Below are 11,363 nucleotides of genomic sequence, written 5' to 3'. Positions count from 1 at the left end.
TTTTTGATGGATATTCGGTCGCACGCTCTCTGGCAAGTCATTGTGGAATTATCTTTGTTTGCTGTGTCTTATCAGTAAAGGCTTGGCAGGCAGCTACGCAGTTGCTGCCAAGGAATTCATTTGCCTTTGTGCCGAGCAGTTTTTCAGGCCTCGGCTGCCTGGTTGGGGGGTGTGGGTCGGACGGGGGACAGAACAATGTGGGCCTTTGCCGCCACGTTGTCCATGAGGACTAGCATGTATTGCCTCGCAACCCTGTTGCGGAAGTGGTGGAGAGCCAAGTGTATGGCTCTGAGCTCCAACCAATTGATGTTGTGCCTCAGGTCTAACCGGGACCACCGGCCCTGAGACAACTGCGACTGAAGGTGCACTCCCCAGCTGAACAGACTGGCATCTGTCGTAAGGGTGAGCCGAATGGGTTCCTTGAAGAATGACCCTCTGGCTACCGCTGGGGAGGACCACCACCAAAGGGAACATAGGGTCTGGGCAGAAACTCTTACCCTTTGGTTGGAGGAGCTGGTGCCTAATCTTTGAAATGGGAGCAAGAACCATTGGAGGTTCCTGGAGTGCAGTCTGGCCCAAGGCACAATTGCGATGCAGGATATCATCTTTCCCAGTAACTGGGAAAGCATTGCCAGTGTCACCACGCGCTCCCTGCGGACCTTGCGGACCAGGGCTCAGATGCTGTCCTGACGTTCCCGAGACAGGTAGACCTGGCATTGGTCTGTGTCTATGACCGCCCCTAGGTGGAGGAGGCGGGTCGAGGGAACTGTCTGGCTCTTTTGAAAGTTCACCGAGAACCCGTGGTCTTGGAGGGTCTTGATCGATAACGCCAGATCCAACTGGGTGGCCAGCATGGAAGGCGACTGGATGAGAATGTCGTCCAGATAGCATTGAATGCGTACCGGTACCAGTCTCAAGTGTGCGGTGAGCACTGCCAGGATTTTGGTAAACACCCTTGGAGCTGCCGAAAGGCCGAATGGCAGGGTAATGATGGCCCATATAACAGAACCTGAGAAACTGCCGGTGGTCGGGGAGGATGTGGATGTGGAGATATGCTTCCGTGAGGTCTATGGATGTCAGGAAGTCTCCCTTCCTTACGCTGCCCAAGATGGATTGGAACGTTTGCATCTTGAATTTCCTGTATGCAATATGGGAGTTCAGACCCTTGAGGTCGAGAATCGCCCTCCATCCTCCCGAGGCCTTGGGAACCACAAAGAGGATGGAATAGAATCCCCTCGCCTGTTGACCAGCCGGCACCGGTTCTATGGCTCTTATCTTCAGGAGATGTTGAATGGTCTCTTGCATGAGGCCCTTTTTGACTGGGTTCTTTGATTGTGGACAAGAAATGAAGCGCCCCGGTGGGTTGGACATGAATTCTAGGGACAGACCGTATCGGGTGGTTTGGAGGACCCAGGAGTCTGTGGTGGTGACTTCCCACTGGTGGGCAAAAAGGGTTAGTCTGCCACCTATGGGAGGCACTTCCCAAGAGTCACTCCCCTGAAAGGGCCGCTTGCCCTGGTACTGCTGCCTGGGTCTAGAGTCCGATCTGTCGGGAGGGCAGTCCTGTCTGGCCATGAAGAAGCGGGGGAGCTGTGTGGAACCCGAGCCTGTCCCTGACCGAAAGGATTGCCTGCGGGCGTACGGATTAGAACGCCTGTCAGCCAGCCTGCTGAGGTGGGTCATCACCTTCTGCTTATCCTTATTCTTGGTCAAATAAGGAGCTAGGGCCTCTCCAAACAGCTGACCACCCTGATAAGGGGCCGCAGCCAAACGCCACTTGGATTTGGCATCAGCCTGCCAATGCTTGAGCCACAGTAGTCGTCGTGCTATGACATTGGAGGCTATGGTCCTGGAGGAAAATCTGGCTGCATGCAGTGATGCATCAGAGACATACTCTGATGCTGCAACTAATTTGCTCAGTTCTTGGTGCGTGCGTACCTCCTCCAGAGGGATCCTGGTCTGGAGTTGACGGAGCCAGAGAGAGGTCCTGGCAAAGAAAGATGCGCAAGTAGCCGCTCTTACCGCCCATGCCGCCACCTGATGTGTCCTGCAGAACGTCAATTCCCACCTCCTGTCCTCAGCCTTCAATGCCTCGGCCATATCCCCTGACACCGCAGATGAGGACAAGAGAGGGGTCAAGGGTTCATCCACCATTGGCACCTCCAAGAGTGTCAGCCAAGTCTGGTGCTGCGCTGAACAGTTTCCTGTCCGTTCCTCCCAGAGAAAAGAAGGTGCCAGGTGAAGCCCATTGCTTCCGAACTGCGTTCAAGAATAGAGGGGGACAGGGGACATGGTGCTGAGTCACGACAGGCTCAGAAAACACCAGGTTTGGATCTGAACTGGCTGAAGGGCCTGGCTGAGGAATCTGATCAGGACCTATATTAGCAGTAATGGTGGCCTTGCGAAGCAGTGGCAAGAAAAAAGACGGGTTAAAGAGACCTCCAAATGGGGGGTCTGGGGGGGTCTTCCTCCTCTGACCATGGTATGTCTGGTTGGTCGTGCTCCGCAGGAGATGAGGCCCTGCTATGAGGGGATCGGGATGGCGAGGGAGAACCATGGTACTCGGGAGCTCCCGACTGGAGAAGATATGATGGAGGCATGGATGCAACCGACTCGGGTCTGGGCATATGGTAAGACTTGGCGGCAAAAGCTTGGTTGACTGCCTGAGAGATTAAAGCCTGAAGGTGTTCAGTGGAAAGGGCTCCTTGAGGCTCAGTTATCCTGGGCCCGGCAGCTGTGGGAGTGAAAGTGGCCTCTGGGCCCGACTGCAGGGTCCGCGGTGCCGATGATGGCTGGTGGATGATTAGATTATGATCCTCCCCAGAAGAAGGGAGGTGTGTGGGAATCTCCTCCAGGGACCAGACCCCTTGAGCAGAGTTGGAGGGCCCCAGCAGGAGGTCAAAGACCGAGGTCTCTGCTCCGTCTCTGCCCTGGCCTGCCTCTGCGCTTTGGAAAATTCCTTCTCCAGAGCCTGGTGCCTCCTGCTAGCCTGTTTTTCTGCCAGTTTGGAAGGTTTCCTTCCCCAAATGGTTTTTGCCTTGGCCTTGATCTTGCCAGCCGCCTTTTGTTTGGAGGACTTATACCTCTTTTGACTAAAGGATGAAGAGGTGGTGTCTTGAGGTTGGGACACCGTGGTGTCATCCTTCATAAGGTGAGATATCTCAGGTTGTGCTGAGAGGGAACTCGGGCCAATGAAGCCAAGTACAAGATGTGACCGTGGATCACTCGGCGGATTAGACTAGTAAGGTTGGAGCAGGCAGATGCTTAAGTAATATATGCTTGGTCCGCCCTACTCCCCTGGCTACCTGACCGGTAGTTGCCCATTAGTGGTCCGGTCGTGTCTATGGCCGGGGCAAAATCGCATAAGCGATGACAGCCAGCTTGCTCGTAGAGCGCTTGGTGGTGACAATGCCAAAGGTGGTGAGTGTCAACATGTTCGTGCAGCGGGTTGAATCTACGGAAGTGGCAAAATCACATACGTGATGACAGCCAGCGCACACGTAGCCCGCTGAATGGTGGCCACGTCAGTAAATGAGGCACCAGTTGAGGCCTGTGTTCCTTATCTGTAGACCTATTTGCAATAGACTGTTATTTGTGAAGTGAAGAGGACTGTTTGTGCATACTCAGCGACCCTGTCTGATTATGAGCACCTTCCCCCCTGCACGTGTTCTCCCTGGGAGTGACCGACTCCCGGTTGTTGAGGCTGTCCAAAATGGTGGCTGCGGTTGCCGTGGCCTCCGCTGGGCCTGTGAGAACCGGATGGAGCGACCTTTTAGTTTTGCTGGAGAGTCCTCTGCCACTTGCCAGCTGAGAAGGGGAATGGGTGGGCCCTGAGGATGGTCCTCTGCCACTTACCAGCTGAGGAGGAGGAGGATGGGCCCTGAGGTCCGATCGGCGACGGCAGCTCACCACGCAGTAGTCAAAATGGTGGCCGCGCCAGTTAGGCTGCTAAAGATCCCAAGGAAAAAAAAACCTGAACAACTGAGGGGCGCTTGGGAAAGCCCCAGGGCTGCACCAAGAACGGGAAGCTGTGAGCCATCCAGATAAGGTTGATCGATGGCGGCAGCACGCTACGTGGTGGCTAAAATGGTGGCCGCAACGGTCGGGTCACAAGGAAAACCAAGCGGAGGCCCCCGCAATGACAAACAGGCGTGGGGGAATCCCAGGGCTGTAACAAGGGCATCCGGAAACAGTGCTGATCCCAGCGCTACGAGAGGAAAACGATCGGCCTCGGAATTGAGGGAGCTGAAGCCTCCGCACTCCCTAGGGCTCTGGGAAAATCCCAAGCCTCCAGCCAGTTGATCTGAAACAGCGCTGATCCCAGCACTGTTGAGATGACCGTGGAGATCAAAAAAAGGGAAAGAATCCACGAATGGGATAGGTGTAGTACAACCTGCTGCTAAGCTGGGAGCCAAAATTGTCACATCCATCTGGGCTGCAGACTAAGTCAAGACTGGGTGTGTCCTGGTCCAGGACAGGCGTGGCAAGTTTGACTGACTTAGTCTAATGGGCAGGAAGACAGAGCTAACCCATTGGTGGATTCTCCATCTCCTATGCTGGAGAAATGGATAGGCTCACACTGAAAATGAAAGAGAAAGAAGATACAGAGTATTTCCAAATATGGGATAATTTCTATAAATGGCTAGAAAAATGGAGTAGAGTGTAGAAATGGAAGTTGTATTACTATTAATGTTAAATATGTGAACCCAGACAACTCATTGTTTATTAAGCACTAAAGATGTGTAACTATAAAAACTTAATAAAATATTTATATATAGAAAAAAGAGGATTTTTAACCAATGTAGGTCAGGATAGGTAACCAGGTATCCAGGTAAACAGGATAGGAGGTTAGATAAATCAAACAGAAATTTTTCATATCCGATTCCTTCTGTTAATTCTTTTAGTCACTTGATATCACTCTCTATGAGCTGGAATTCTTCTGAAAGATTGAAGCAACACAATCCTTTGAATTTTTCACAGCCATGATTGTGTCATAGTATAATTCTTCAGGCTCCTTTCTGAAGTGAGTTCATACAGTAATATCTGCCTCTTTTTTAAAAAAAACAAAAACCCAAAGAAACAAACCCCAAAGCTAAATATTGCTGCTCATCACACATAATATCTTTCTGGAACAAATTTTGGTTATACTGCTATTTTCCTCTTGCTTCAATATATTTCAACTACATGTGAAGGTTATTACTTGAGAATAACAGTTTTGTAAGGAAATGTATCATGGAGTGGAATGGATATGTAAGCAAGGCATTATCTTTACCAGTCTGACACTTCAACCTCAACAAAAAGAATAAACAAACAAACAAACAAATAGTTAAACTCATATTCATAAATATTATGAAATATTTCCATATTATTACTATAGGTATTTTCCTGGAAGCATGTGAAATTTAATTTTGAGAAAATACATATAAAATATGCATTCCACTATAGTTAATATATTAGGTAATGCTACATAATCCAGTCTTTGATATTTTAGTATATCCAGTAAGAGGTTAAACACTGTAAAGGTGAAAGAAAACATATCTTTGTATTCATGACATGAAACAAACACATTTTTAAAAGTATCCAATCAAAAACACAGTGAATTAGCATCTTACTGCCAAACTAAAATGAGAACAATGGACAATCTGAGTTGCTTCTTGTTTTACAATGCAGCTTTGTCAACTTTTAGAAGCAACATTTTCCACTTGCAATGTCCTGTACATTCTCCCATACAAATGAAATTTTAACATGAACTGAAATAATCTTTATGAGCTAGGTAGCAACTTGCACAAGAAAAATTAAAAGCTGGGGTGCTTATCTATCAATGAAGTTTAAATACTCAACTTAAATACTGAAACAAAAATTTTAAGAATTGTTTTTGTCTGCTGATCGTAGTTTTGCATCTATTTTTTTCTGTTTCCTTCAAGCAACAACATATTTGCCCACTGAATCTTACTAATTACATACAAAAATGTTAAACCCTCTTGCTTCTTCTGCTTGTCAAAAATATACTAGTTTCTAAATTAATCTAAAGATCAGCTCTTAATACCAAAACTTTAGGTTACTCCTAGAATTTTGGTTTTCCAACACTTATAGTCCACATATAAATTGTAGAAAGAAAATCATAGTGCTCCCACTACACATTCTTCTTTGGTAATCAGGACAAAGGATTCAAAATTGTAAATTAAAATAGGTTCTAGAAAAAGATCAAACGGCTGCAAAAAATGCCAATATAATAAGGCGAACACCCCTCCATGTCTGAAACTTAATCTGAGATGTCTTTGATCAAATAAAAAAGGTCCTCTCCCCCAAAGAAATCACTGCTTTTAATCAACAAATGTTAAACAAGCAGAAATCACAGCTCAACAGTGCTTGACTGCAAAAGTGGCGTTTCTCTTAATTCAGGACAAGTGTATTTTCTTGGAATTGCTAGAGGGAATGCTTTTGCATGCTTTAGAGCTGGGGTCCAACCCCCAGTCCATGGACTGGCACTGGTCTGCGGCATGCCAGAAATCGGGTTGCGCAAACAAACGAAGCCTCATCTGCGGGATGTAGGCAGCACACGAAACCACAACCCCTCCAATCTGCTGAAAAACCTGTCCACAGAACCGGTCCCTGGTGCCCAAAAGATTGAGGGCCACTGCTTTAGACGATCAAAGGCAAAGGTTTCCCTATATAAGGGTTTGCAGGGTAGGGATTGGCATGGCCACCTCTGACAGCTGACTGAATATTGCACTCAGAATAAACTTCATCTCTGATTCAAGCAACTGCCCATGTTTATTCCCACCTCAGAAATGAACCTGGTAATAGAGCAGGAACAAAAACTCCATAACTCATATTCTGGCTAAAATAGAGAACATGAAGTATAATGGTTGTATTAAATGTACTATTCCACCTAAGAATTACAAGAAGTCAGATCATCCCAAAATATAGCATGATTATTTCCACTAAGATTCACTGTACATTCATTTACCACAACCATCCAATTTTTTTTTTTAAAAAAACAAGCATAAGTTCATGATTATGTGTTCTATGGGCAATTTGATACAACTTTGTTTTCTTCCCCATCCTATGTCATTGCTCCATTTTGGGTATGCCAGTGGTGGCGAACCTATGGCACGCGTGCCACAGGCGGCACGCAGAGCCATCCCTGTGGGCATGCACGCCATTTCTGGGCTCCTCCCCCTCCCCCTCTCCACGCATGCGCAGTCTGGGAACAGCTGCAAGAGTTGGGCGGGATGAGGGAACGTATAAAAGGAGCAGTTTTGGTGGGAGAGTGTGAAATCAGAGCCGCCATCTCCCTTCCGCAGTGCAGCCCCATCGGCGTGAGTGGAGACGGCCCCGGGACAGCCTGAAAGGAGCCCTCACCTGGTGCGGGTCCTGTCTACAGGGTGGCTCTGATGGGGGTGGCGGCTGCTGCTCTGAGCCCCTTTACTTGCCAACCACACAGAGAAGCAGGAGGCAGCGGCGTGATCCCTGCATCACCAAGCCCGGCCAGCCGCAGATCTGGAACCAAAACTGTGCCGACCATCCTCGCGCTGGTGGGGGCAGTGGCGGGGGAAGGTGAGCTGTGGCAGACGCTATCCCCTCCCTGCCCGGAGGTGCAGGCGGGACAATGTGTGGCAGCAGCAGCAAAGGGTGCCTGCATGCCAGATCCTGCCTTCTCTCGCCGCCGCCAGCACAAGGATGGTCAGCAGAGCTTCACTTCTGGATCTGCTGCCTGACACTGTCGGCCCCCACACACAGAAGCCAGCGAGCGTATGGGGGCCGACAGTGTCCGTCAGCAGCCACAGCATGCTGGCTGTCCTGCATAATGGCAGACTGGCCACAGAGCCCCATTGGCATGGGTGGAAATTACTCTGGGATAGCTGGAAGAAAGCCTTTGCCTGGCCTGGGCGCATCCACTCGATGGATCTGATGGGGGTGGCTTCTGCTGCTGCTCTGACCGGTCAGCCTTGCAGGGAAGCAGAAGGGGCAGCTGGTACGTGAATCTGCTGCCTCATCGGGCTGCTAGTGAGCAACTGAGGCGGCTCCAGACCCCTGGCTGCCCCTCCACCTCCTCCTACTTCCCTGCTGTATTTTTGTATTTTGCATTTTTTGTATTTTGTGTATATTATTTGTTTTTAATATGCTGTGAACCGCCCTGAGTCCTACGGGAGTAGGGCGGTATACAAATTAAATTATCTATCTATTATCTATCTAGCAGAAGCCACCCCCATGAGATCCGTCGAGTGGATGCGCCCAGGCTGGGCAAGGGCTTCCTCCCCCCCATAAATCGGCAAGAAGTAAAACCTCTCTTATTACGGATTAGTTCAAAACCATAATAAGTTGCTCCTCCTGAGCAAAGGCACATGAGCTGGGTTTGCACCTCGACTTAGATTTTTGGGTGGAGGGGGGGAAATAGCAAGCCCCCAGGTGCCGATGCAGCAAAAAGATTAATGGGCTGCTGCAACCTGCCTCTTGTTCCGGCCGCTGCAGATGAAGGAGCTGCCAGCACCAGGCAGAAGAGCGGGGCCCTGAGGCAGGGGGGGTGAATCTCACTCCCTGGGCTGCAAAGCGTAGAGCAATTGGGGGGTGGGGTGCAGACAACACATGGGCAAGAGAATTGAGAATGAGAAAGACGCGGGTGGAAACGGCTCCGGGACACTTGCCTCGGGGCTCCGCTCTTCTGCCTGGCTGCTAGAAAAAAAATTCTCGGGAACAAAGTTTTTTTTTATTATGGTTGTGACCACCGAGGCCACGCCCACCCAGTCGGCCACGCCCACCCGGCACGCAGCAATAAATAAATGGGTTTTGGGTTGCGGTTTGGGCACTTGGTCTCTAAAATGTTCGCCACCACTGGGGTATGCTGCTGTTCGTCCATCGATTTCGATGAAGACCTTGACATCTTATGGATTATGGGCCATCAGCAGTGTGTCCGTAGATGGCTGATGAGACCGATGTTAGCACGGAATGTTCTGCCACATACTGAACAGAGAAATGTGGACACTATTGCTTCAGCATTTGCAGCTCTGGCTTTACGGAGTGCTCGCTTCTCTTGTGCCAAGATTGTCCTTCTGTGTTCATATGTCTGGCAACCCTGGTAAACCAGGGTACGCCATATCTGTCGATCATGTGCCAAAAATTCCCAAGAGATGGTGTCGATATTCAGGGACTTGAGAGATGCTTTCAGCGTGTCTTTGTATCGCTTCTTTTGTCCCCCGTGCGATCGCTTTCCTTGAGACAGCTCACCATAGAAGAGCTGTTTAGGGATGCGATGGTCTGGCATCCTTGTTTTCACGCAAGAAAAAAAGCTTGCCTGTGGCCTCCTCTAAGCATACAGAATCACAGGGCTGGAAGGGATCATGAATGTCTTCTAATCCAACCCATTGTCCAAGACAGGATCCTTATTCCATCCTGGATAAATTTCCAATCTTTTCTTGAAAACCTCCAGTAATACAGTACCCACAACTCCAGAAAGCAGCTGCTCCACTGACATATTGTTTTCAAAGTTAGGAAAGTTCTGCTTAGTTCCAGGTTGGATCTCCCTCTGGTGAGCTTCCACCCATTGCTTCTTGTCCTGCCCTCTTGTCCTGCCCTCAGGATAATAAATTGACCCCCTCTTCCCTGTGATAGCCTTTCAAGAATTGAAAGATGATTATTATGCCACACCACTTCATTAGGCCAAACATACCTAGTTCCCTTAGCCGTTCATTTTCTTTGCACTCTTTCTAGGGGCTCAGCATCTTTTTTGTATCATAGTGAGCAGAACAGGATACAGTATTCCAAGTGTGACCTTACTGATGCAGTATAGAACAGCACTGTCACTTCTTGTCATTTTGATGGTATTCCTCTGCTGGTGCATCCTAGGACTGCATTGGCTTTTTTGGCAGTTGCAAACATTGCTGGCTTATACTTAAGTGGTGATCCATAGGACACCTCGATCCCTCTCACAGCTACTACTGTTGAGCCAGGTACTGCCTATTCGATAGCTGTGCATTTGACTTTTTCCTACCTAACTGCAGGACCTTACTTTTCTCACCACTGAACTGCATTTTGTTGGATAGGGCCCAATACTAACGTCTGTCAAGAGCCTTCTGAATTTTGAGTCTATCTTCCAAAGTGTTGGCAATTCCCCTCATCTCCAGCTTGGAACTGTCTGCAAATTTGTTGGGTTTTCCTTCTATCCCCTCATCTAGGTCATTTATGAAGATGTTGAAGAGCAACTTGGAGGGACATATGCAGGTACTGCACTGCATGCTTCCGTCCACATAGATATAGTTCCATTAAGAACTACTGAGTTCTACTGCAAATCCATCTGGGGGTAGTACTGTCTATCCCATATTTTTCTACTGACCAAGAAGTAAGCTGTGATCTACTTTACTTTACAAAACAGTGGCTGTGGCATTTCCAAGGCTTTTGTGTAGCACAAATTCCATTTCTGGTCTTATAATGGGGTGGAATTTCTGGATGCCAGTATACAAGCCCGGCCCCTTCCTTTTCCAGTGGGGCTAGCCTCACCCCTTCTGCAGTGCATAGGATTCAGGGGCAATCATGCATGAGTTAGCGAGAACTCATCCCCAAATTGAAAATAAATAATGCCCCTCTACATCATCTTCACATTCTGTTCTGCCCTCCTGGTGTCCAGACTATTTTAAAATAACAGCGTGAAAGCTACACTGTCTTTACGTACAACTGCCTATAAAGAAATCGTGTATACAAGAAGGGGAAATTCACTACACAGCCTCAATAGTAAAAGGGGGAGAACACTTAATAAATATTTGTTGCCAATTAGATCTAAGAAGATACCCTTATAACTGTTGTACAACAACAATGTGAAATGTGTGAGGTCCAGTCTACCTGAAAGCAAATGAGAAAGATTCAAGCAATTACCTTAATGAGGCTTCTGAATACAGACTACTTCAATGTCTATTCAACACAATGGACAAAAGGATGCTAAGTCACACTTGAGGACATGCAGGGGTGGCCATGTTTATGTAATTGTAAAAGTCCTATGAATAGATATTTTCAAGTCTATTCAAGTCCACTTGAATAGATATTTTTCAACTTTTCCATTCAACATACAAAGGATGAAAGCATCACAGCATTATTGCAATACTGTATCCCTGTTTTAAACCACCCTGGCAGTTAAGCAAAAGGACCCAAGCCAAGTCAAATTAGAAGCAGACTCTAAAATGTATGTTTTTTCTACTGTATGTCAAAGATGGTTTTTCACACCTTGGAAAACAAACATTTAAGGAGTCTTGTCACCTTCTTTTTTTAAAAAATGTTTTATTGATTTTTAACATACTCACCTTAATATTTGGTAAGCAGCATGTTGTCTGGGTTAGTATTTAAAAAACAATAAATAACAATTAATTTCTATA

Source organism: Protobothrops mucrosquamatus, unplaced genomic scaffold (genome assembly GCF_001527695.2).
Source record: "Protobothrops mucrosquamatus isolate PMUCROS unplaced genomic scaffold, P.Mucros_1.0 scaffold257, whole genome shotgun sequence".
NCBI lineage: Eukaryota > Metazoa > Chordata > Lepidosauria > Squamata > Viperidae > Protobothrops > Protobothrops mucrosquamatus.
This window is presented reverse-complemented; position numbering follows the sequence as displayed.